The sequence below is a fragment of the Ceratotherium simum genome, chromosome 12, assembly GCF_057802395.1.
Source record: "Ceratotherium simum simum isolate JZ-2026a chromosome 12, ASM5780239v1, whole genome shotgun sequence".
Taxonomy (NCBI): Eukaryota; Metazoa; Chordata; class Mammalia; order Perissodactyla; family Rhinocerotidae; genus Ceratotherium; species Ceratotherium simum.
In genome coordinates this window covers 4,430,274-4,453,069 of record NC_141911.1, presented here as the reverse complement: position 1 = coordinate 4,453,069, position 22,796 = coordinate 4,430,274, and the positions used below count along the sequence as shown (strand labels likewise).

At 37.2% G+C, this 22,796-nt stretch overlaps 1 pseudogene; it reads right to left on the bottom strand.

Moving 5' to 3' along the window:
• Positions 1–6,522: 6,522 nt before the first annotated feature.
• On the bottom strand, positions 6,523–22,456 carry LOC101395693 (ferritin heavy chain pseudogene; annotated as a pseudogene).
• Positions 22,457–22,796: the final 340 nt, after the last annotated feature.

Sequence of the window (22,796 nt, the reverse complement as noted above, 5' to 3'; positions counted from 1 at the left end):
GCCTTATCGGCTTGTTTACTTACCACACAAGTCCCCAGAGATGAGGACGTCCTCTTGTCTCAGAGTATCCCACATCTCCAGCTTGGCTGTGGAGAGTTCCTGCCATTATAGCCCATTATTGGGTTGTCGAGGGCCCATCCTTGGTCTAGAGGCATGCACTTCTCCCCTTTTCCTATTCACACCCACAGGTTTTACAATATCTAGTACCTGCCTAGTGGGGAACACAGGCAGGTGGGCTGATCACTCTCCCTGGGCAGCTCGGTCCTTCTGACCGGGAAGGTCAGTTCTAATGGTGTGGTTGCATTCAAATACTGGTGCTACTGCTTGGCCAGGCACAGGAGGTGACCATAAAATATATAGAGTGCAATACAGTACAGAGCAATGCCACGCCAAACTAACATGTAGGCATTCCAGATTTGGAGTCTCAACCACTTAAGGATGTCCAGGATAATTTGCCAATCAATTGTTTTACTGACTGGTTAAACACCATATGAATTTCTTGATCATCACCCAAAATCACCTAGTCCTCATTTCCACTTGTAGTGAGTTCATGTATTTGGGGGCTGATTAAGGAAAAACATATGATCACAAGGTGACAAACAATGAGCTTTTTTGGGGTAGCATTTTGACAGATTTGCATGTGGGGAAGTGGGAGGAGTACTTCACAGGATGAAAGCTTCCAGAGACAATGGCACAGGACCACCACCCAGAAGGGGAAAAGGGCAAGGGAATTCCTGAGAGAGGGGGAAATTGGTGAGGGAGCTTACGTGTCTGCATGATGTCATTCAGCAACACAGTGGGGAGTCTCTGGGTCAAAGAATTCCAAAAGGCAGGAGTGGCTTGGGATCTTTTATAATCCCAGAGTTTGTCTTATCTGTGGCTAGCAGATTTTGGGTGCAATTTTGTAAGGTATGCAAAGCAGGCAAGCTCTAAATCACTAAAAATATGCTATTTGGACTATATTTTTGAGCCACTTGATGTGTTAAAATTTGAATTTAGCCCCCACAGGCTTTTGAGCTACTGGTGCCAGCCTGCTGTAAAAAAATAAACAACATAGAATACAGAGGGCATCTTTGGATAATTTATGTAACACTCTCATCAGAAGCAAACCCATAGACTGCTGCAAGAGGGAAGCAACATTTTTTGACTCAGGGTACAGATAAAGAATGATTGCTTCTAGACGATGAATAGAAGCAAAATATGTCTACCTCGTGGGGAAAAATCAGAAGCCTTTCCAACCAAAAGACACATTGGTGTTTTTGGAGAAAGCTGCTTGGAGAATGTAAGATAAATTCTCCACCTTGGAGGAAGGGCAGGAAATCATTTCTGACATAGGTTGCTATACCAATCTAGGCAGAGGTCTGCTACCACTGGGGGAGTAACAATAAACCCTTTCCCTCCCCAAATCAACTATTACTAAAGGCAGAGGTTTTCTATCATGGAGGGGATGGGCGGGAGCACTGAAAAAGCCTTAAACATGAGATCCAAACACAGCAAGACTGAGTTTAAGACTGAGATTGGACCAGCACAACAGAGGACCCCCAACCCCACCCCTGCGTGCACCTAGTACTGAGTAACAAGCAAAATATGTCTACTGCTGGGAGAAGAGAAGGAGCCTAGGAAGAGCCCCCTGTGTGGTTCAGACATGCAGGGATGGTTAAAAACTGAGGGGGAAGAAGGAATGCTGATTAAAAACCCTCTGGTATTTCAGCCTCCACCTTAATCACAAGACAACAGAAGTCCACTGTTCAAGAACTTTGAACTCAGTGGGGCACTATAAGTACTGACAGCAACAACAAAACCCAAAGATAGCTCAACTCCTGACTAAAATAAGGCAAACACGAACAGATAAAGAGGCAGGCTCATTTTGAGGTATGGATACAATTTACCTCAATATCTACCATATCATATTCAGGATTCAACAAAAAATTATAAGACTCAAAATAGAGCTAGGAAAAAACAACCCATTGTCGGGAACTAAAGTAATCAATGTAACTAGACTCAAAGATGAATCAGATGCTAGGATTATCAATCAGAGAATTTAAAATAACTATGATTACTATGCCAAAGGCTTACTGGAAAACATGGATAGACATATGGAAAATTTCAGTAAAGAAATGATAAAGAGTTAAATGGAAATATAAATAAACACAAAAACACAATATCAATATCTTTCAAAAACGAAGATGAGGGGCCAGACCCGTGCTGTAGTGGTTAAGTTCTGCACGCTCTGCTTTGGTGGCCTGAGTTCGTGGGTTTGGGTCCCAGGCACAGACCTACACCACTCATCAGCCATGCTGTGGCAGCAACCCATGTACAAAAAATAATAGAAGAAAATTGGCACAGATGTTAGCTCAGGGCCAATCTTCCTCAAGCAAAAAGAGGAAGATTGGCAACAGATGTTAGCTCAGGGGAAATCTTACTCAACAAAAACAAAACTAAACAAAACAGAATAACGAAGATGAAATACAGAACCTCTTCAGGCAAGCAAAAGCTTAGCTAATTCTTTGCCAGAATATCTGAGCTATACAAAATGTTAAAGGAAAGTGTTCAGGCAGAAGGAGTATGATACCAGACAGAAATGCTGAAGAGTGTTGGAAATGGTAAAAATAAAGTAAGTATAAAATACTTTTTTCTTTTTTTATCACTAAAATTGATAATTGTCCTAAGTTTCATTTTGATTATGTCAATTTTGAGTTTTACTAGATATCCAAATGAAGGAATCAAAAAGTTAGTTGGATAAACAAGTCTGGAGTTCAGTGTATAAAGCAAGACTGGAAACATTTGAATATTGTGAGATAATAGAAAATATATATATTGGTCTCTGTCCTTGGTTCCTGGCAGAGAGCTCCAAAAACCCTTGTAATACCCTAAGAGATAAGAGCACTAGGAGCGTCTTTTGTTCCCGTATTCAGTCCTTGACCTCTGTTCCTGACATAGAGTTCTTAAATCACTTGGAATTTCCTGGTAACAGTCTTTTGTTCTAATAAAGTAACTCTTGGTGGGCTCCTGAATGAGGGCTGGTCACCAGAAAGATTAAGCCATGATTAGAACCTTGGAACTTTTAGTCTCTCCCTCACCCCCACCATTCTCCAGAGAAGGGAAAGGGCTGGAAATGGAGTTAGTGATCGATCATGCCTATGTGATGAAGCCTCCATAAGAAACCCAAAAGTATGGGGTTTGGAGAGCTTCTGGGTTGGTGATTAGGTAGAGATGCTGGGATAGTGGTGCCCCTGGAGAGAGCATGGGAGCTCCATGCCCCTTCCCACATATCTTGCCCTATGCATCCCTTTCATCTGGATGTTCATCTGTATCCTTTATCATATCCTTTTAGAATAAACTGGTAAACAGTAAGTAAACTGTTTTCCTGAGCTCTGTGAGCCACTTTAATGAATTAATCAAACCTGAGGAGGGGCTATGGAAACCTCGATTTATAGCCCTCGGTCAGCACAAGTAACAAATTGGATTTGCGATCGGCATTTGAAGTTGGGTGGGGGCAGTCTTGTGGGACTGAGCCCTTAACCTGTGGAATCTGTTGCTCTCTCCAGATAGATAGTGTCAGAATTGAGTTAAAGTGTAGGACACCCAGCTGGTGTTGCACAATTGCTTAGTGTGGGAAAAAAAAACTCCACATATCTGGTGTCAAATGCATTATGAGTGTGGCAGTAGTGTGAGAGCAAGGGAGAAACACAGGAGGAGAACTGGGTTTTTCCTACACAAATATTATCAGCATATAGAGGACATTTAAAGCACAAGACTACCTAAGATCATTTGGAAAGACTGTAATTTTAGAAAATAAGAGTCCAAGCGCTGAGTCTTAGAAAAGTTTAACATTTGGACATAAGAAAGAGGAAAATGCCCCAGGAAAGACAATTGAAAGAAGCAGACTGTGTGGGAGAAAGAAAACCTGGCAGTGGTTTGTTTCAGAAGCCAAGTGAAGGAAGAATTTCAAGATAGTGGGGTCGGTTTGCTGTCTCAAAGGCTGCTGAAAGGTAGTGAATAAGGACTGAGACTTGACCACTAATTTGACATGGAGGTTGCTGATAATATTGACAAATGCAGTTTAATTTGAATGTTGTGGTAGAAATGGCAGACTGCAGTGTGGTCAGAGAAATGGAGGTAGGGAAATTAAAATCATAAGTATCAATATACTTTAATTCTTGTTTCTAAAATCAAATAAAACAAGAAGAAATGCAGAGGAACCATATATGTATATAATTTAATATCTCATAAATAAGTGCAACCAACTTGAATCCAACAATGCATAGAAAGCAAGTGGCATGACCAATTGCAGGAATTTAAAGAAAAAAATTTAATAGAAAATTAGTTACTGTAATTCATTATAATAACAAGTCAAAGGAGATAAAGGCTAAAATTATATTTATAAATGCCCTAAAAGGAAAGAGTATAGAATATTATTTAAGTTCAAGAATCTGAAACTCAGTAACACTTTCAAACATAGTACTTGAAAAAGTTTTTTTTTTTAACTCTCCAAAATATGCTTTCCTAATCTGTGTGACCGGGATTATAACACCCGATTTACAGCGTTGTGGGGATTAAATGTGATCAGACATGGGAGGCACTTAGAACAGGGTTCATAGTAAGTATTGAATAATATTTTTTCAATTATAATTTGATGAGTGAACTCCCATTCTTGATTTTTAAAAAAGACTTTTTTTCTTTAACATAATAAGGAAAATTTTTTTCAGTTTTATTGAGGTATAATTGACAAAATTTTACATATTTAAAGTGTACAAATTGATGATTTGACATGCTTATACTTTGTGAAACGATTACCACAATGAAGTGAATAAACACATCCACCACCTCACATAGCGACGTTTTTTGTGTGTATGGTGATAACACTTAAGGTTACTCCCTCAGAAAATTTCAAGTACATTCTGTATGCATGTAGAGAAGTGTTTTAAGAACACTTGTAAAAAAGATGTTTCTAAGAATGCTGCTTGCTTGCTACATTGAACAAAATGTTATATCAGTGAATGGATGTGACTGCCAATCTATAATTGTGTACAAAGTGTTAAAGAGCACTTATAAGAAAGAGGTTTTTAAGAATCTATTATTACCTATAGTCACCATGTAGCACATTAGATCCCCAGAGCTTATTCATCTTGTCACTAAAGGCTTGTATCCTTTAACCGGCGTCTCCCTATCATCCCCATCTCCCAGCCCTTGGCAAGTACCGTTCTACTTTCTGTTTATATGAGTTCGACTCTTCTTTCCTTTTTGTATTCTACTTATAAGTGAGATCATACAGTATTTGTCTTTCTCTCTCTGGCTAATTTCACTTGTCTTGTGACCTAACATTTGACCTATCCTGGAGAATGTTCTGTGTACACTCAAGAAGAATGCATATTCTGCTGCTGTTAGATGGAATGCCTATATGTGTTAGGTCCATATGTTCTTAAGTATAGTTCAAGCCCAATGTTTTCTTACTGATTTGCTGTCTGGATGATCTATCTATGGTTGAAAGTGGGGTATTGAAGTCCTCTACTATTATTGTATTGTTGTCTATTTCTCTCTTCAGATCTGTTAGTATTTGCTTACTATATTTAGTTGTTCCAATGTTGGGTACATACAATTTCCAATTTTTATATCCTCTTGAGGAATTGACTCCTCTATCATTATATAATGACCTTCTTTGTCTCTTGTTACAGATTTTAAGTTAAAGTCTATTTTGTCTAATATAAGTGTAGCTATACCCCTGTTCTCTTTTGGGTTCCATCTGCATGGAATATCTTTTTCCATCTTTTCACTTTGGGCTTATACATGTCCTTAAGTGAGTCTCTTGTAGGCAGCGTATAGTTGAGTTTGTTTTTTTATCCCTTCAGCCACTCCATGTCTTTTGATTGGAGAATTCAATCTATTTAAATTTAAAGTAATTATTGATAGGTAAGGACTTACTAATGCTATCTTATTGATAATTTTATAGCCAATCTTTTGTGGTTTCTTTGTTCCTTTCTTCCTCTCTTGCTATCTTCCTTTTGAATTAAGGGTTTTTGGTAGTGGTATGCATTGATTCCCTCTTTTTGTCTTTTGTATATCTACTGTAAGTTTTTGCTTTGTGGTTACCATGAGGCTTATATAAAACATGTTACAGTTATAACAGTCTATTTTAAGCTGATAACTTAATTTCAACCATATACAAAAACTCTACCTTTTTAATCCCCCCATTTTATGTTTTTGATGTCACAATTTAGATCTTTATATATTGTGTATCCACTAACATATTGTAGCTATTGTTATTTTTAATACTTTTGTCCTTTAATCTTTATACTAGAGTTAAGTGATTAACACCCCACCATATTATAGTATTAGAGTATTCTGAACAGGTTTTTTTTTTTTAATACCAAATTACTTTATTTGAAGGAATGGCACAAATGAAAGAACTTAAGTAGATGTTTTTGTAGACTTTATAGAAAAGGTAAAGGTAACCTCAACATGCATGCACTGTCTTGGTGACCAGGGAAGTTACCCCGTGGCTATGGGAAGCCAACCTAAGGCTTAGCTCTCCTTGTCACTCTCTCCCAGGGTGTGCTTGTCAGAGAGATACTCTGCCATGTCATATTTGGGGGGTCCCCATCTTGTGCAAGTTGGTTATGGGACCATCCAATTATTTGATGGATTTCACTTGCTCATTCAGGTAATGAGTCTCAATGAAGTCACACAAATGGAGGTCATTTTTGTCAATGGCCGGTTTGTGCAGTTCTAGTAGTCTCAAATTTTTTTCCAAGTGTAAAACACACTACATTGCATTCAGCCCATTCTCCCAGTCATCATTGTCTGGTTTCTTGATATCCTGAAGGAAGATTCCACCACCTCGTTGGTTCTGCAGTTTCGTCAATTTCTCAACATGTTCCCTCTCCTCATGAGATTGGTGAAGAAAATATTTGGCAAAGTTCTTCAAAGCCACATCATCATGGTCAAAGTAGTAAGATATGGACAAGTAGATATAGGAGACATAGAGTTCCAGGTTGATCTAGCAGTTGATGGTGGCCTCCAAGTCCTGGTGGTAGTTCTGGCCATCTGCCACAGCAGGTAGCTAGGGACAGTTGGCAGCAGCAGAGGTGGCTGTGTGTTACTAGAGGTACGGCAGGGCCTTGGGGATCCAAGGACATTGTGAGGAAGTGGTAGAGGGCTGGCTCTGAGTGGCTGGCCTGGGGTGGGGGATGAGCAACAGTTCCCTCCAAGCACTATTGAAGCAGGAAACCACAGGAACTCTCGGCAAAACTGTGTCTTCATATGTTTTCAAATTACTAAGGATCATCCTTTAATTTCGGTTTGAAGAACTACTTTCAGCATTTCTTGTAAGGTAGGTCTAGTGATGATGAGCTCTCTCAGTTTTTGTTTTTCTGGGAAGTTTTTATTTCTCTTTCATTTCTGAAGGACAACTTTGCCAGGTAAAGTATTCTTGGTTGGCAGGGTTTTTTTTCTTTAAGCACCTGAATATATCAGCCCACTCTCTCCTGGCCTGCAAGGTCTCTCTGAGAAATCTGTTGATAGCCTTATGGGTGTTCCCTTGTATGCGAGGATTTGTTTTATTCTTTTACTGCTTTTAAAATTCTCTCTCTCTCTTTGATTTTAGACAGTTTTATTATAATGTGTCTTAGAGAAAATCTTTTTGGATTGAAACTTTTTAGGGATCTCTGAGCTTCATGAACTGGGATGTCCAAATCTCTCCTCAGATTTGGGAAGTTCTCAGTCATTATTTCTCTAAATAAGCTGCCTGCATCTTTCCATTTCTCTTCTCCTTTTGCAACTCCTATGTTACACAGATTGTTTCTCTTGATGATATCACAGAATTCATGTAAGCTTTCTTCACTTTTCTTCATTGTTTTTTCTGTGTTCTCCTCTGACTGGATAATTTCAAATGACTTATCTTCTACCTCACGGATTCTCTCTTCTGCTTGATCAAGTCTGCTATTGATGCTCTCTGTTGTATTTTTTCATATCATTCATTGTATTCTTCAGCTCCAGAATTTATGTTTGGTTCATTTTTATGACATCCATCTCACTGTTAAACTCATTTTGTTCATGTATTGTTTTCCTGAAGCTCACTGAACTTCCTTAAAATAACCATTTTAAATTCTTCATTGGGCAAATCACAGATCTCCTTTTTGTGGGGGTTAGTGACTGGAAAATTATAGTTTTCCCTTGGTGGTATCATATTTCCTTGATTTTTTTGTGTCCCTTGAAGTCTTCTTTGCTGTCTCATATTTTAAAAAGCAGTCACCACCTCCAGTCTCTACTGACTGTTGGGGGAATCTGCAGATGAGGCATCCCCAGTAGCTCATGGGTGGACTTCCTGGTGGAGTCCACAAAGTGGTTAATAAGACCCAAGTCCCTTTGTTGCTCTCTGAGAGCCCTGGCTGATGTTCTTCCAGCCTCTCCTTTCCCCCCAGTTATGCAGAACACCTCAGTTCCAGATGGGCAAGAAAACAGTGGGCCTCTTTGGCAGTGTCATGCCCTGCCATTCACCATGCTCTCCCTTCCCCCATGAGAGAAACTGTGGGTCCAGAGCATCTCTCTTGGCACTCTGCTGTGCTACCTTGGGAGAGGTGTGATGCAGGTAAAGTAAAACTATGTTTTACCCTCTTCAATGCATCCAATCTTGGATTATTTTTGATTCAATGATGTGCTAGAACATCTCTGCTGGACTCCCAGACTTCCACAAAGACACTTTTGTTCATGGGTGATTGTCAAAATTTGTGTTCTTTGGAGGCAAGATGGTAGAAAACTCCTATTCTGCCATTTTGCTGAGAAATGTCTTAAAATAGAGAAAACAGAAAAACTTTAAGGTGAAATAATTTCCCCTACAGTTATTTACACTATCTTATAAGTGCCTGATAAATGAGTGAAATAGAATTTTTACAAAAGTAATTTCTATTGGAAAAGGAAAGAAAAGCATCACATATCTGTAGATGATATGATTATCTATCTAGAAATCTGAAGAGAATGATGCAGTCCTTAAACGAGGATAATTTACTAAGATATCCAGGTAAAAATAAATGTCTGACAAATAGTAGTCTTGCTATTTATCAGCAATTCTCTGAAGGAATATATGAGGAAATAATATTTCATTCATAATTCAAATTTTAAAATATTAAATATCCAAGAATACATAACCATTTTATACTTACACATTATTTAAATATACAAAAAGTATAGTATTTAGGGTATATGTATATATATGTATAAATGTGTATATATATATATAAAATATTTAGTGCATGTGAGTATATACGCATGTATATATATATAGTATTTAGTATATAGTATGATTATCTTTTTAGAGACACAAAATAAAATCTTAATTATATATAGATATACATATATCTATATATAATGTTCCCAGATGGAAAAACATACCAATAGTCATCAAATTTATACATAAATTTTCAAAAATTAGAAAAAAATTCATCTAGACTAGTTTTAATTTGTTTTTTCTCTTAAGAAATCCTACACTTCTTTGGGAAAAATAAAGAGGAGAGGTCAGTCAAAAAATATTAAAGAGGGCCAGCCCGGTGGCACAAGTGGTTAAGTGCACACCCTCCGCTGTGGCAGCCCGGGGTTCACTGGTTCAGAGCCCAGGTGTGTACCGACGCAGCGCTTGTCAAGCCATGCTGTGGCGGCGTCCCATATAAAGTGGAGGAAGATGGTCATGGATGTTAGCCCAGGGCCAGTCTTCCTCAGCAAAAACAGGAGGATTGGCAGATGTTAGCTCAGGGCTGATCTTCCTCACAAAGAAAAAAAGAAATGTTAAAGAACAAGGCAGAAAGCAGGAACTTAATATCCTGTCAGAGAGTAAAACATGTATACTATAAACCCATGATATTAAAAACAGTATTTCTATTGACATGGTAGTATACATATCAATTTATGTGTGAATTTAAATATTATAAATATCATCTTCTAAAGGAATACTGAAATGGTGAATTTTATTTTTTTAACCACTAAAAACATTTTTATTTTATTTTATTTTATTTTTTTTAATTTTTTGTTTATTGCAGTAACATTGGTTTATAACATTGTATAAATTTCAGGTGTACATCATTATACTTCTATTTCTGCATAGATTACATCATGTTCACCACCCAAATACTAATTACAACCCATCATGAAATGGTGAATTTTAAATTAATGGAACTGGAGAAATTACTTAATCATTTGAAAGCAAATTAATGAGAACCTCATTTTTTCATGGGCCCTAATATATACCAGATGAATTGAAGACAACCATGTAAATAATGGAACCCTTAATTTTTAAGATAAATATAGTTATAAATCTCTCTTTAATCTTGGCTTAGGAACCACTTTTGTTTGAGTGTGCTAAATACTAGTTTTCTAAGTTCTAAAGATAGATCTAGGAGATAGTTTTTCCTCCAAATGAGACTTTACATTGGAAACATACACTCACAAGATATGAAACAACGCAAGTTCTAATTTCCCCTCCTAGACTTATCTTGTGGGTAATAAAGCCGAGGGGAACGGTACCCAAAGATAGTAGGGAGGAATCGAGATTTTCATCACTCCAGGCTGAGTTGGTACACACTAATGGAGAGGGGGCTGGACTTTATTCTGGCTGCCTGTATATCTTCAGCAAAACTGGGTCTTGACTTCCTAGGGAGGGAACTGGACTTCCACTTGCCAATCTTAACAGGTGAAATAATTTTGGCTTTAGTGAAGTGCCAATCTTGTTTCCTAAAACTGCTCCAGAGATCTCACCAGCTGGAGGTCTCCGTTCATAGGGCCGACTGGGATGGTCCCAAATCTCAAGAATTACTGAGGGGACTCAACTTTCTCTCTCTCTCTCTTCTGTTCTCTTTTTCTCTTTCTCTCTCCCTCTTTATCTCCCTCCCTCCCCCACCACAAACACAAACACATTCTACCCAAAATATATTACTAAAATTCTTTCATTTGAAAAATAACATTTTATTCCAAATTCAAGCTTTTGCTTTATTATTAACTTGGATCTGTAAACTTTATATTTAATTCCTATAATGTCTATAAGTTTCAAGTAATTTAAGGAACAAGTTAGTGAACACAGAAAGAAAATATCATTATAAAAAAACATTATAACACAGTTTCTATCCCCCCAAAATGTGTGTATTTGACTACATAAAAATTAGGTCAAAACACATATACAAATTAAAAAGCAAACAACTGACAGGAGATAATTGTAGCATTTAGGGTATAAGAGTTAATATCAATACATTTAAAAAAATCTTTTTAATAAATAAGAAACAAGCATTGCAATACAAATTTTGGAAAATGTCTAACAAATAATTCAGAAATGAAGAAATATATATTGGGTATTAACATATGAATAAAAAATGTTCATTCTTGCTAGAAAGCTAAATAGATGCACATTGAAATAGTGCAACTAATTATAAAATGAGATTTTTAATAAAATAACAACCTGTATAAATGGGAAGTTTTAATGTAATATTAAAATTGTAAGCAGGCACAACATTCACACAGACAATTTGGTAGTACAGAATAATGAAAAATATCTGTTGATTGTTCATTATGCATTAAACACTCTTTTAAGCATGTATATTAGCTCATGTAATCTTAATAACAGTTCTGAGGTAGATACTATTAGAGATGTTATACAAATGAGGAAAATGACAATAGAGAGTTTGTGACATAGTTAGTAAGGGACAGAACCAGCATTCTAACTGAGGCAGCCTGGCGTCATAGTCCAACTGTAAAATTATGGTCCTATTGCCCTGATGAAAAACTTTAAAATAAACGTACTCCTGACATGCAAACCTGCATTAGAAATAGATCCTAAGGAAATAATCACGACTATTCATAAAGATTTAATTACCAAGGTATCCTAGCAACATTGTTTGCAATAACGGAAAATTGAAAATGTCCAAGAAAAAATATCTGAATAAACCAAGTCCAATAAATGCAAATCATGGAGTTATAAAAATAATTTTATAGAAAAACATGATGTAAAAATGTACAGTATATATTATTTAATGAAAACAGCAAGTTTAAAAAGTGTACATTATAACAAGGTTGAAAAAATCTGGAATCATAAATACCAAAGCACTGACAATTATTGTCTTCTATTTCTTTACTTTTTTTTTTTTTTAAAGATTTTATTTATTTTTTTTTTTCCCTCCCAAAGCCCCAGTAGATAGCTGCATGTCATAGCTGCACATCCCTCCAGTTGCCGTACGTGGGACACGGCCCCAGCATTGCCGGAGAAGCGGTGCGTCTGTGCGCGCCCAGGATCCGAACCCGGGCCGCCAGCAGCGGAGCGCGCGTACTCAACCGCTAAGCCACGGGGCCGGCCCTATTTCTTTACTTTTTATCTGTATCTACAACATTTCTATAATATCATAATTAAAAAAGTAAATAAGGCTTTTGGGATAGAAGAATAGAGGTGAGACTATATTTAATCTCCTCTATGTAAATAGAGTAACTATTTCTAAGAAAAAATTGAAAAGAATTCAAAATGTCATTTTTATATTTGAATATATAAAAATTTAAAATATCTGAATGTTAAAATCACTGTTAAGAAAATTAAAGGCAAATGAAAAAATGTGAAAAATAAATCATTCTTATCACACATCACCCAAAATGTTTAATATCTTTAATATATTAAAAGTTCTTATGAATTACTAAGAAAAAAGAGTAAAGTAGAGCAAATGATCTGGCAAGAGATTATTAAAAACAAAAGAGACATACAAATTATCAAAAGCACATTCAAATATATTCAGACTCAGTAGTGATCACAGTAATTTATGCCAGTTAGATATGGGGTATTTGTGACTTACAGCTGAAAGAATTCTAATCGATAAATTTATATGGTGTGTGGTGTAACTATGTGTGTTTCTGGGGTGGCAAGAACGGAGTAGGGTAGCAATAGTTTCTGTCAGCCTTTTCTCCAAAATATATTCTCAGTATCTGCAATTCTCTCCATTTCCAGTGTTAGCACTCTAGTCCAGCTCATCGTTATTCCTTCTTTAGACTAATGAAACAGCCTCCCCACTGGCCCCTATAACTCTGCCTTACACGTTGATCCCCAAACTCTCTTCTCCACTCAAAAGCCAGAGTGCTTTTTAAGATTCAAAATCAGAACATATCACTCTCCTTCTCAGAACCATCCAGGAATTTCATATAGTACATCAAATAAAATTCAAGCTATCCTATTGCCTTGCCTTGTTTCCTTTGTAGCACTTATCCATAATTTAAAAAAAATTTCTTTTGGGGGGAGGTGAATTATTTATTTGTTTATTGTCTGTTTTAACATAAGAATTGTGTAGTCTAGGACCTTGTTTGTGTTATTCACAGGTATATGCCCATCACCTAGAAAAGTGCCTGAAACAGTAGGGGTTCCATAAAGATTCATAGAGTATAAGATTAAATTAGTGAATGGATAATGAATGGGGTGAAAAGTGTTGTTACGTCATTAAGGTGAAATTTAAAAGAAAGAGAAATCAGAAAATATCCTCATTTTACTTCACTGGAAATTTGTATGTGATCTATTTAAAGACCATTCCGAAGTACCATAATTCTCAAAGTAGAATCAAGTATGGGTTTTGATTTAGCTTTAAGAATCAGATGTCTATGTTGATTTCATTTAATTTAATCCATAACCTTTCTTGTTCATGAGTTAAATGCTAGGGAAGGTCCATATGAGGTCAATATATCTTAATGTGAGTCCCACAGGAATTCTTCATGAGTTAATAGAAGATTTAATATTAATCATTCAAGGAATAGCTCCTGTATGAATTATACTTAGAATTTTTAAGGAAGAATTAAGCATATATTTTAGATTGACTGCCTCAGAATCTGTTTCTTCTCCAACTCAGAGTGAATAAAATTTTTATTTAAAAAACGAGAGACCATCAAAGAGATATTTCTTGAACTCATATTCACAGCACCATTATTCACAATAACCAAAACATGTAAGCAACTCAAGTATCAATCGACAGATGAATAGATAACAAATTATGGTATACAAATAGATACACACTGTGGTATCTATATACAATGGCATATTAATCAGCCTTAAAAAGGAAGGGAGTTCGGACACATGCTACAACACAGATGAACCTTGAGGACACGATGATAAGTGAAATGAGCCAGACACAAAAAGTCAATACTGTGTGATTCCACTTATATGAGGTATCTAGAGTTGTCAAATTCATAGAGACAGAAAGTAGAATAGTGGTTGCCAGGGGCTGGACAGAGAAAAGAATGGGGAATTATTATTTAATGGGTGTATAGTTTCAGTTTTGCAAGATGAGAAGTGTTCTGGAGATTGGTTGCACAACAATGTGAATGTTCTTAACACTACTGAACTGTACGTTAAAAATGGTTAAGACAGCTATGTGTTAAGATGAATAAAAATTTTTAAAATAAGATGGGCTGTACTTTCAGTTTAACTAAATAAAATTCTTCCTAAATAGAAGATAAAAAGCAAACAAATTGTTGAGAATCAAAGCTCACTCTCTAGAGAGATCCTTGAACAATCCTCAAGATATGAACCTTTCCAAGATGTTTTATGCCTTGAGCTACAGTGAGAGATTGCCACCAGGTTCCAATCAGAAAGTAACCTGGAACCCTCAAAATTCAGTGGTTAATGCCAATTCACAAAGCTTGGGGGAAAAAAAGCCTTCCAGGAGCACCTGTTATCTGAGCTTCCAAAAAGTCATTCACAATTTTGTATCTTGCAAATAATAAAGACTATCCTGCAGAAATGTTCTTGTGACCAAACTTAGATCCTCTGAGTGAATTTATTACATTGAGCTTTTCTTTGGATCAATAGGAAACTTGTAAAAGAATTAAACTTATAAAATATACCAAGTAGCTTTTTTTTACTTTTGGATACACATATCATCTTGCTTATTTTGATTGGCTTTTGCTATTGTCTTTATTTCTGGATTTTTGTGTCATAATAGTCTTTGTCAAACTAGGGAGTGGTAGGGATAATTAAACATTTCTATATTTTACATTTAATTAATCAATTAAACTGCGGGAGGAACCAGTTTTAAAGTATCAATAATTTAGTACTAGGAAGTAATAACATACAGATAGAAAGGAGAGATTTATATACCCAAATGAAATTACAACTCACTGCTAACTCAAATTTGTAAAAAATGGCATTACTTACCATGTGCTTTTTCTCAAAATGTTTTTAAAATATTTTTTAATTCAAATCAAATATGGATTTGATATGTCAACAAAGTCTGGACTATTTTCCAATTATGACCAAATTTGGGAAAGGAAAAACCCACATCACAGGTCCACCTCATGGCTACTACCCTTTCAGATTGTTCACTGGTATGTCTGTTTAGTCGTTAAGTTATCTAGAGATATATATTAACTCAGGGCTTTACTTTAATACAAGAGCCATTTGTCCTTTCCTTTTATAAAGACTTTTGCATTCCTTCTAGCAAAATACTAAGGTTACACTAAAAATAATTCTGTCCATTTCTTAGATTTAGACCATCACAAGCAACATTGTGGAGAATTACTGTAAATGTGTGTATAATGATTGCTCCAAGTTGTACCAGTAAATTACCATGGACATAATTTGAAGTATTAAAGTTAAATGAAAAAATAAGTTGCTTTTGGATGCAAAAGCAGCAGTATCTACTTCAAAAAAAAGGACACAGAAAATTAAGGAAATTTTCTGGGTGATTTATGACTAAATTTCCAAATAATCAAGGCTTGAGTGACTAGATTATTCTATCATATTTCTCCAGTTCCCAAAACATGTATGGATCCAGCCAGAATAGTTTTTAAAGTTCATGTATTTCCTGAGTCATGGCATTTCACAAGTGATAATACACAATGAGAACGCTTCCGGACCCAGTGGTATAGGATGTTTAACAGAGCTTAATCACATCCATAAAAGTCTCTCTTAAAACAAAACGTATTGCTTATGAATGACGTCTATTGCTGTCTGACGTTTCTTTCAGGTGGTGACTTCGCAGATGAAAATGACTAATGCACAATACCCAAAATAAATTATATCTCCTCCATCCCCATTTCCCACAAACTCCTTCCCATACACACTTGTTTTAAGTGAATGGAAATAAAGCCAAAACAATCTAGACTGCCAAATTCTATTGTGTACATGGTAGTCATTTTCATCCCAGGATGACATCCCAACCTCCTTCCTCCTGCTCCTCACTAATGTCGTTGTCCTTTTAATTACAGAAGGCATTCTTCTTGGCCCCCTGCCCCAAAGAACTCAGAAGCACTTTTAAGTAGTTCTTTCATTACCATCATTTCCTAGCTAGAGATTATTGAAAGATAATACCTCACAAAAGGATATTTCCATGTACTTGAGTCATCTCTGAGCAGAAAGATTAAACAACTCACATGGAGCTGAGAAGCACCTAGGAGACTATCTAGTTCACTCTCCCGGTGTCGGAGACTATTAGAAACTTTATTTGATAGACTGTATCAATTCCAGTGTTATCTATTAAAGTTGGTAAACTGTGGATCTCTTAGCCACTTTATAACACGAAACAAATTTTTTGGTGAATTGAACTAAAAATGAAGGATAAAATAAAATCAGATTAAGATCTCCAGTATACTTATTTTCAGAGGCCTCTTGTTAGGTAAAACAAGATTCATTTCTGTGAATCTTATAATGTATATTTTCCCCATTGCTTTATTGGTTAAGAAGCACAGAGCCAAATTTTTGACCTCTCTGTAGTGACAGTAGAGTTCCTATTGCATATATTTTTACACTAATATTAACTCTACCACAAATTAATTTTTCTCTTTTCACCTTCTCTTATTTGTAAGTTACTTTGAATCCTTTTTGGAATGACCTATAGTATAAATCAATCATATAATGCATAAACTGTACATTTTTCCCATTTCTCTTGAGAAAAGTTAAAGTGTTTGTAGGAGTAAGCTGGAAAGAAACATCCAGGGTAAAATATATTGCATGTAGTGGTGAGAGTGCCCTTCATGAAGCTGAAGAAACAACTTTCTCTTTTATTCCCTGTATGCAAATAACTCCATTAGGACTTGATATAAGCTGCATGATAATACGCAGAAATAAGCAGAACCACCCTCAAGGGAGCAGAACTTGGCAAATCAAAATATGCTTCCTCCTCCAAGCACAAAATTAATTTCCAGGTGATAGCTCATTAAAATGAACACCAAGCACAGCCTTTGGGGCCAGAGGAATGTGTTGGGAAATGTCACAGAATTTTTAGTCTGAGGGAGTGGAGCAGGAGAAGTGTGTGTGTGTGTGTGTGTGTGTGTGTCTTCTCACAGGTATAACCAAATCTTTCTAGTCCAGGAATTGGACTCCATAAAGCCAGAGGACAAAATCCCTGGGATTGTAGATGTCACATACACTTGCAACTACGCTGGTCAACAGTATTCAAATAAAGTTTCCTTAGTTTGCTGTTTTTTAAATTGTAGTAAAATATACATTACATAAAATTTACCATCTTAACCATTTTTAAGTGTACAGTTCAGTGATGTTAAGCACATTCTCATTGTTGTGCAACCATCACTACCATCCATCTCCAGAATTCTTTTCATCTTGCAAAACCGAAACTTTGTATCCATTAAACTACAACTCCCCATTCTTCTCTGCCTGCAGCCCCCGGCAACCACTGCTACAGCTTCTGTCTTGAGGAATTTGACTACTCTAGATACTTCATATAAGTGGAATCATACAGTATTTGTCTGTTTGTGACTGGCTTATCTCATTTAGCATCATGTTCTCAGGTTCATCCATGTTGTAGCATGTGTCAGAATTTCCTTCTTTTTTAAGCCTGCATAACATTCTGTTGAAATGAATATGCCACAATTTGTTTATCCACTCATCTGTCAATTGACACTTGAATTGCTTCCACCTTTTGGCTATTGCGAATAATGCTGCTATGAACATGGGTGTACAAATATCTCTTCAACTCCCTGTTTTTAATTCTTTTGGGAATATATCCAGAAGTGAAGTTGCTGGATCATATGGTAATTCTATTTTAAAATTTTGGAGGAACTGCCATACTGTTTTCCATAGCAGCTGCACCGTTTTGCATTGCCACAAACAGTGCACAAGGGTTCCAATTTCTCTACATCCTAGCCAACTCTTGTTATTTTCTGTTTTAGTGAAGTAGTCATCTTAATGTGTGTGAGGTGGTATCTCATTGTAGTTCCAAGAGTTTTTGAAACAGGATTTCCAGAAAACTGCTCTGTATTTCAGCCATTACATTTAAGAAGACAAAAGAGTATTCAATAAAAGATGAGTAGATTTGCAAGTTATTCCTAAGAGACAACAATCCTCACCAGATAGTCTGACTTGAACTTGTTAATAACGTGAAAACAAAACCTATTCTTTCCGAAGCCTCAAATGCCTTGCCTAAGATCTCAAGCCACTAAGACTGACAATTGTGTAATGGTGTAAACTGCCAGGAGTGGCTGGTTGTGATTAGTCACGGCTGCTGCATTTCTTCTGGATCAACAATAGGGGGCAGTAAGTAAGATTGTAAATGGGTCTGTCTATTTAAAGACAAGGCAGAGGTTCTAATTTACCCTTTTTGCTCTTTTTTCTCCCCAAGCATTTTGTATTTGATAAAACCCAAAACACATTTAGCCCCGAGCAATAACTGCCCACCCACTACCCGATTTTAAACACGTGTGTCTCAAGAGAATGAATCCATATGTTTCTGATTTATTTACAATTAATTCATCAAAATGTTGTTTTTATGTCCAAGAAGCTTTATTGAGGCTCTCATGAGTCTTTTTTCTTAGAAACAGGAAATCGTGCCTTGCCAAGAGCCAAACTCAAAACACACCAAAGGGTTTTGAGCTGAGTTTGAAACATTGGGACATCACATCTAAGCGACTGCCAAACTTGGACGAGAACATCTCTTCAGACCTCTGCATGCAAGCCAAGCCCAGATTTAATATCAGATTAATCTCTGGCTCTTGAGATGCCCAGCACGACTTGAGCCTTTTTGCACAAGCACCATAAGATTCCAGGTGAGTAGCAAAGAGTATGAAGATGAGAAGGAAGATCAGATTTTTTAAAAATTTACACTGGCAAGACATAGTGGGTTTATAAAAATGCCTGTAGACAGTACATCTGATGATAAACCCCAGAACTGTCTCCTTGTATCCAGTTTGCCTTGTTTCCCATTTATAAGCTAGCTCAAACAAAATGGCTTAACATCAGATGATATTAAACACCACCGAGTCCAGGCTATTCTTTATCCACACGTTCTCCCCACATACCAAAGTTCCCTTTTATGGAGATCAATGCCATTCAGTCTTCAGTGCTCCAAGCATTAATACTTCACCCATCTCGAGGATTCTGTTCTGCTTCCACCTGAACTCACACTGGGTCACATCTTATATCAGTCCTTCTCAAACGCTCCAACCTAGCCAAACAGGTTAGCTTTTCCCAAATCTGACCTTATGCTTTCAGAGCTTCAAGTCTTTGCTCACACCACTCCAGGTCTTCCTGCTTTTCTAAATTTCATCATCCTTCCTGCTTGAATCTATCTTCCTCTCTAAGGCCATATGTATCAACCGCAGCCTAATATCATCTCGCCTCCTTCCGAATGCTTCTCACGCTTATTTTTATTATACATGGTTATTACCATGTGCTCTTTTGTAACATCTCTTTGATTGTAATCAAATATACACTAAAAATATAAATTAACCTGGATTAAATTATTCTTCAAATATTGTATTTCTTCCATAACTGGCTGCTACCATTTTGTGCACTAGGGAGGACAAATAATGGATGAGGATTTTGAAATGAGATAAGACTGAGTGCACTTAGAGAATCCTACATGTGATAAGAGATATAGAAAGATTTTTAAATTTATATATGACATATGTAAATTTACGTATGTAGTTTTGTAATTATAAAAGCTATAGATGATGATGACATAGAAATTTCTAGAGAAACAAAATTTAACAATGATATCATTAATATGGAGGGGAGGGATCAACTCAAGGTCTAATTCTGCTAAAATCAGATACATGAGTTTTATTCTTGAGTTGCCTTAAAGTCAATTGTAATTATCAGAAAGAAAAGGAAATAAAAAATAAAATACTCCTTTCACTTTAATTCAGATCAATGAAGAATAACTGGTTAATGATATGAGAGTGTATTATTCAGGGTTCTCCAGAGAAACACAGAACCAATAGCATATATATATATGTGTATATATATGAGGAGATTTATTATAGGAATTGACTCACAAGATTATGGAGGCTGAGAAGTCCCACAATCTGCTATCTGCAAGCTAGAGAACCAGGAAAACCAGTAGGGTAATTGTAATCACAAGTCCACACTTTGTCAACTTGGCATCCGTATGCATCTCCTTAACCCATGCTTAATCTCCAAATGACTTTTCATAATTTCACCTGACACATATACAACTGAAAATGCACTAATCCCTTCCTCAGAAGAGGAGGCAAAGTCATTGAGTGATGTTTATTCTTCTCTTGATATCCTGTAACTTAAATACTAAGGCATAAAATTAACAATACTTAAATACTGATATAAAGTCAATATATCTTATATTATACGATAAGGGAATTAGAGAGGAAAGAAGATAAAGCTATTTGCTTAATATATGTGTATATACACGCAAATGTATTCATAACAAAATAAGGAGGAAATATTCATAACAATTACAGTCCTCGTTTCTGTAACTAGCCACATGGTTATACCTGGTATTTATAGCCACTCTGCTTTACCACTCATTCTGTATTCCCTTTGCCTTCAGCAATCACCATAGCTGTTCGTCGTTCTTACCTGGTGAGGTGACATAAACCTTCGTTCCTGAAGGGTCTGGCCATTACTAGTCTTGCCTGAATTGAGTTGTAGTTTTCCATTGACCTTAATCACAGGACATGGTAATACTAAGAGACACCCTAAGGGATCTCCTATATTCCAGACCTACTCTTTCTTAACTTTATTGTAGAGTAGTAGTCCAATTTTCCACTGGTATTTAGGATCAGTCACCCCAGTCAGCACCATAACTCCCTGCTTTGCCTGTTGATTCAGAGGCATGAGAAGCCCAAAGTGGCCTGGTGGTAGTCTTAACTTCCAGTTCAATGGAATCTCCTGGTGAAAGCATTCCTCCCTCTAGAACTAAGACCTGTAGGCCAGCAGAGCATAAAGTCAAGGGAACAGGAAGCAAAAATTTTGCTAGTGGATCACTAGAGGTAATAGTGGGCCTCTCCCATTCCCACCCCTTGATCCCTGGACCCATGAATCCTGGTTATGGGAGAAATAGCAGCATATATTGCACTCTCAACCTTGCCCTAGCCTTGCAAAGTATTGTCACCAAGCTGGCACTGTAACTGAGTCTTCAGAAAGCCATTCCATTATTTATCAAGCCAGTTGCTTCAAGATACTAGAGAACATAGTAAGACAGGTGAATTTCATCAGAATGGGCCCATTGCCACACTTCTTTTGCTGTGAAGTGAGTTCCTTGATCAGAAGCATGCTGTGTGGAATACCATCACAGTGGATAAGGCTTCCTGTAAGTCCACGAATGGCAGTTTTGGCAGAAACATTGTGTGAAGGGAAGGCAAATCCATATTCAGAGTGTCTATTACAGAAAGGACAAAACTCTGCCCCTTCTATGTTGGAAGTGGTCCAATGTAATCAACTTGCCACCAGGTAGCTGGCTGATCACCCCAGGGAATGGTGCCATATCGGCACTTAGTGTTGGTCTCTTCTGCTAGCAGATTGGGCACTCAGCCATGGTGACAGCCAGATCAGCCTTGATGAGTGGAAGTCAATGTTTCTCAGTCCACGCATAACCTCCGTTCCTGACACCATGGCCGATATGTTCATGAGCCCAGTGAGAAATGACAATGGTACTGGAGAAAGAGACTGACTGGAATCTACAGAATGGGTAACCTCTTGATTACTAAAATCCTCCTCTGCTGAGGTCACCCTTTGGTGGGACACAAATATCTTTATGTATTTTGCCAAATCAGAGAGGTCTATTCACATACCTCTTCCTCAAATTTCTTAGTCACCAATTTTCCAATCATGTTCCTTCTAAATCCTTGACCATCTAGCCAAACCATTGGCTACAGCACATGAATCAATATATAATTGTACACCTGGTCATCTTTCTTTCCGAGCAAAAGCACACAACCTGGTGCACTTTCCAATGTTCTGCCCGCTGGGAAGATTTCCCTTAAACACTGCCCTTCAGGGATGTCCCAGGGATGGTTTGTAGGGCTACAGCTGTCCATTTTTGGCTGATGCCTGCGTGTAATGCAGAACCATCTGTAAACCTGGCCTGAATCTTCTCTTCCTCTGTCAACTTATTTTAGGGAACTCCCTATGAGGCCATAGGTGCCGGCTGGGAAAGAAAAGGCAATGTAGCAAGAGTGGGGACCATGGGCATTTGGGCGACTTCATGTAACTTACTTGTGCCTTCAGGGCCTGCTCAGGCTTCATCGCATAAACGCCACTCCCATTCGATTACAGAGTACTGGTCTGCATGCTCAATTTTATGGCTTGGTGGGTCAGATAGTGCTCAGTTCACGAAGGGCAGCTCAAGTTGCAGGGTAATTTGGTACCCCGTGGTCAAGCATTCAGTCCCTACTAAGGCCCAGTAGCCAGCCAAAAGCTGTTTCTCAAAAGGAGAGTAATTACTTGCAGAAGATGGCAGAGCCCCTCTTCAAAGTCCTAAAGGCTTGCACTGCAATTCACCTACTGGGGCCTACTCAAGGCTCAAAATAACCTCTCTATCTGTGACTGATACTGTAAGAACCATTGGATCTGCTGGATCACATGG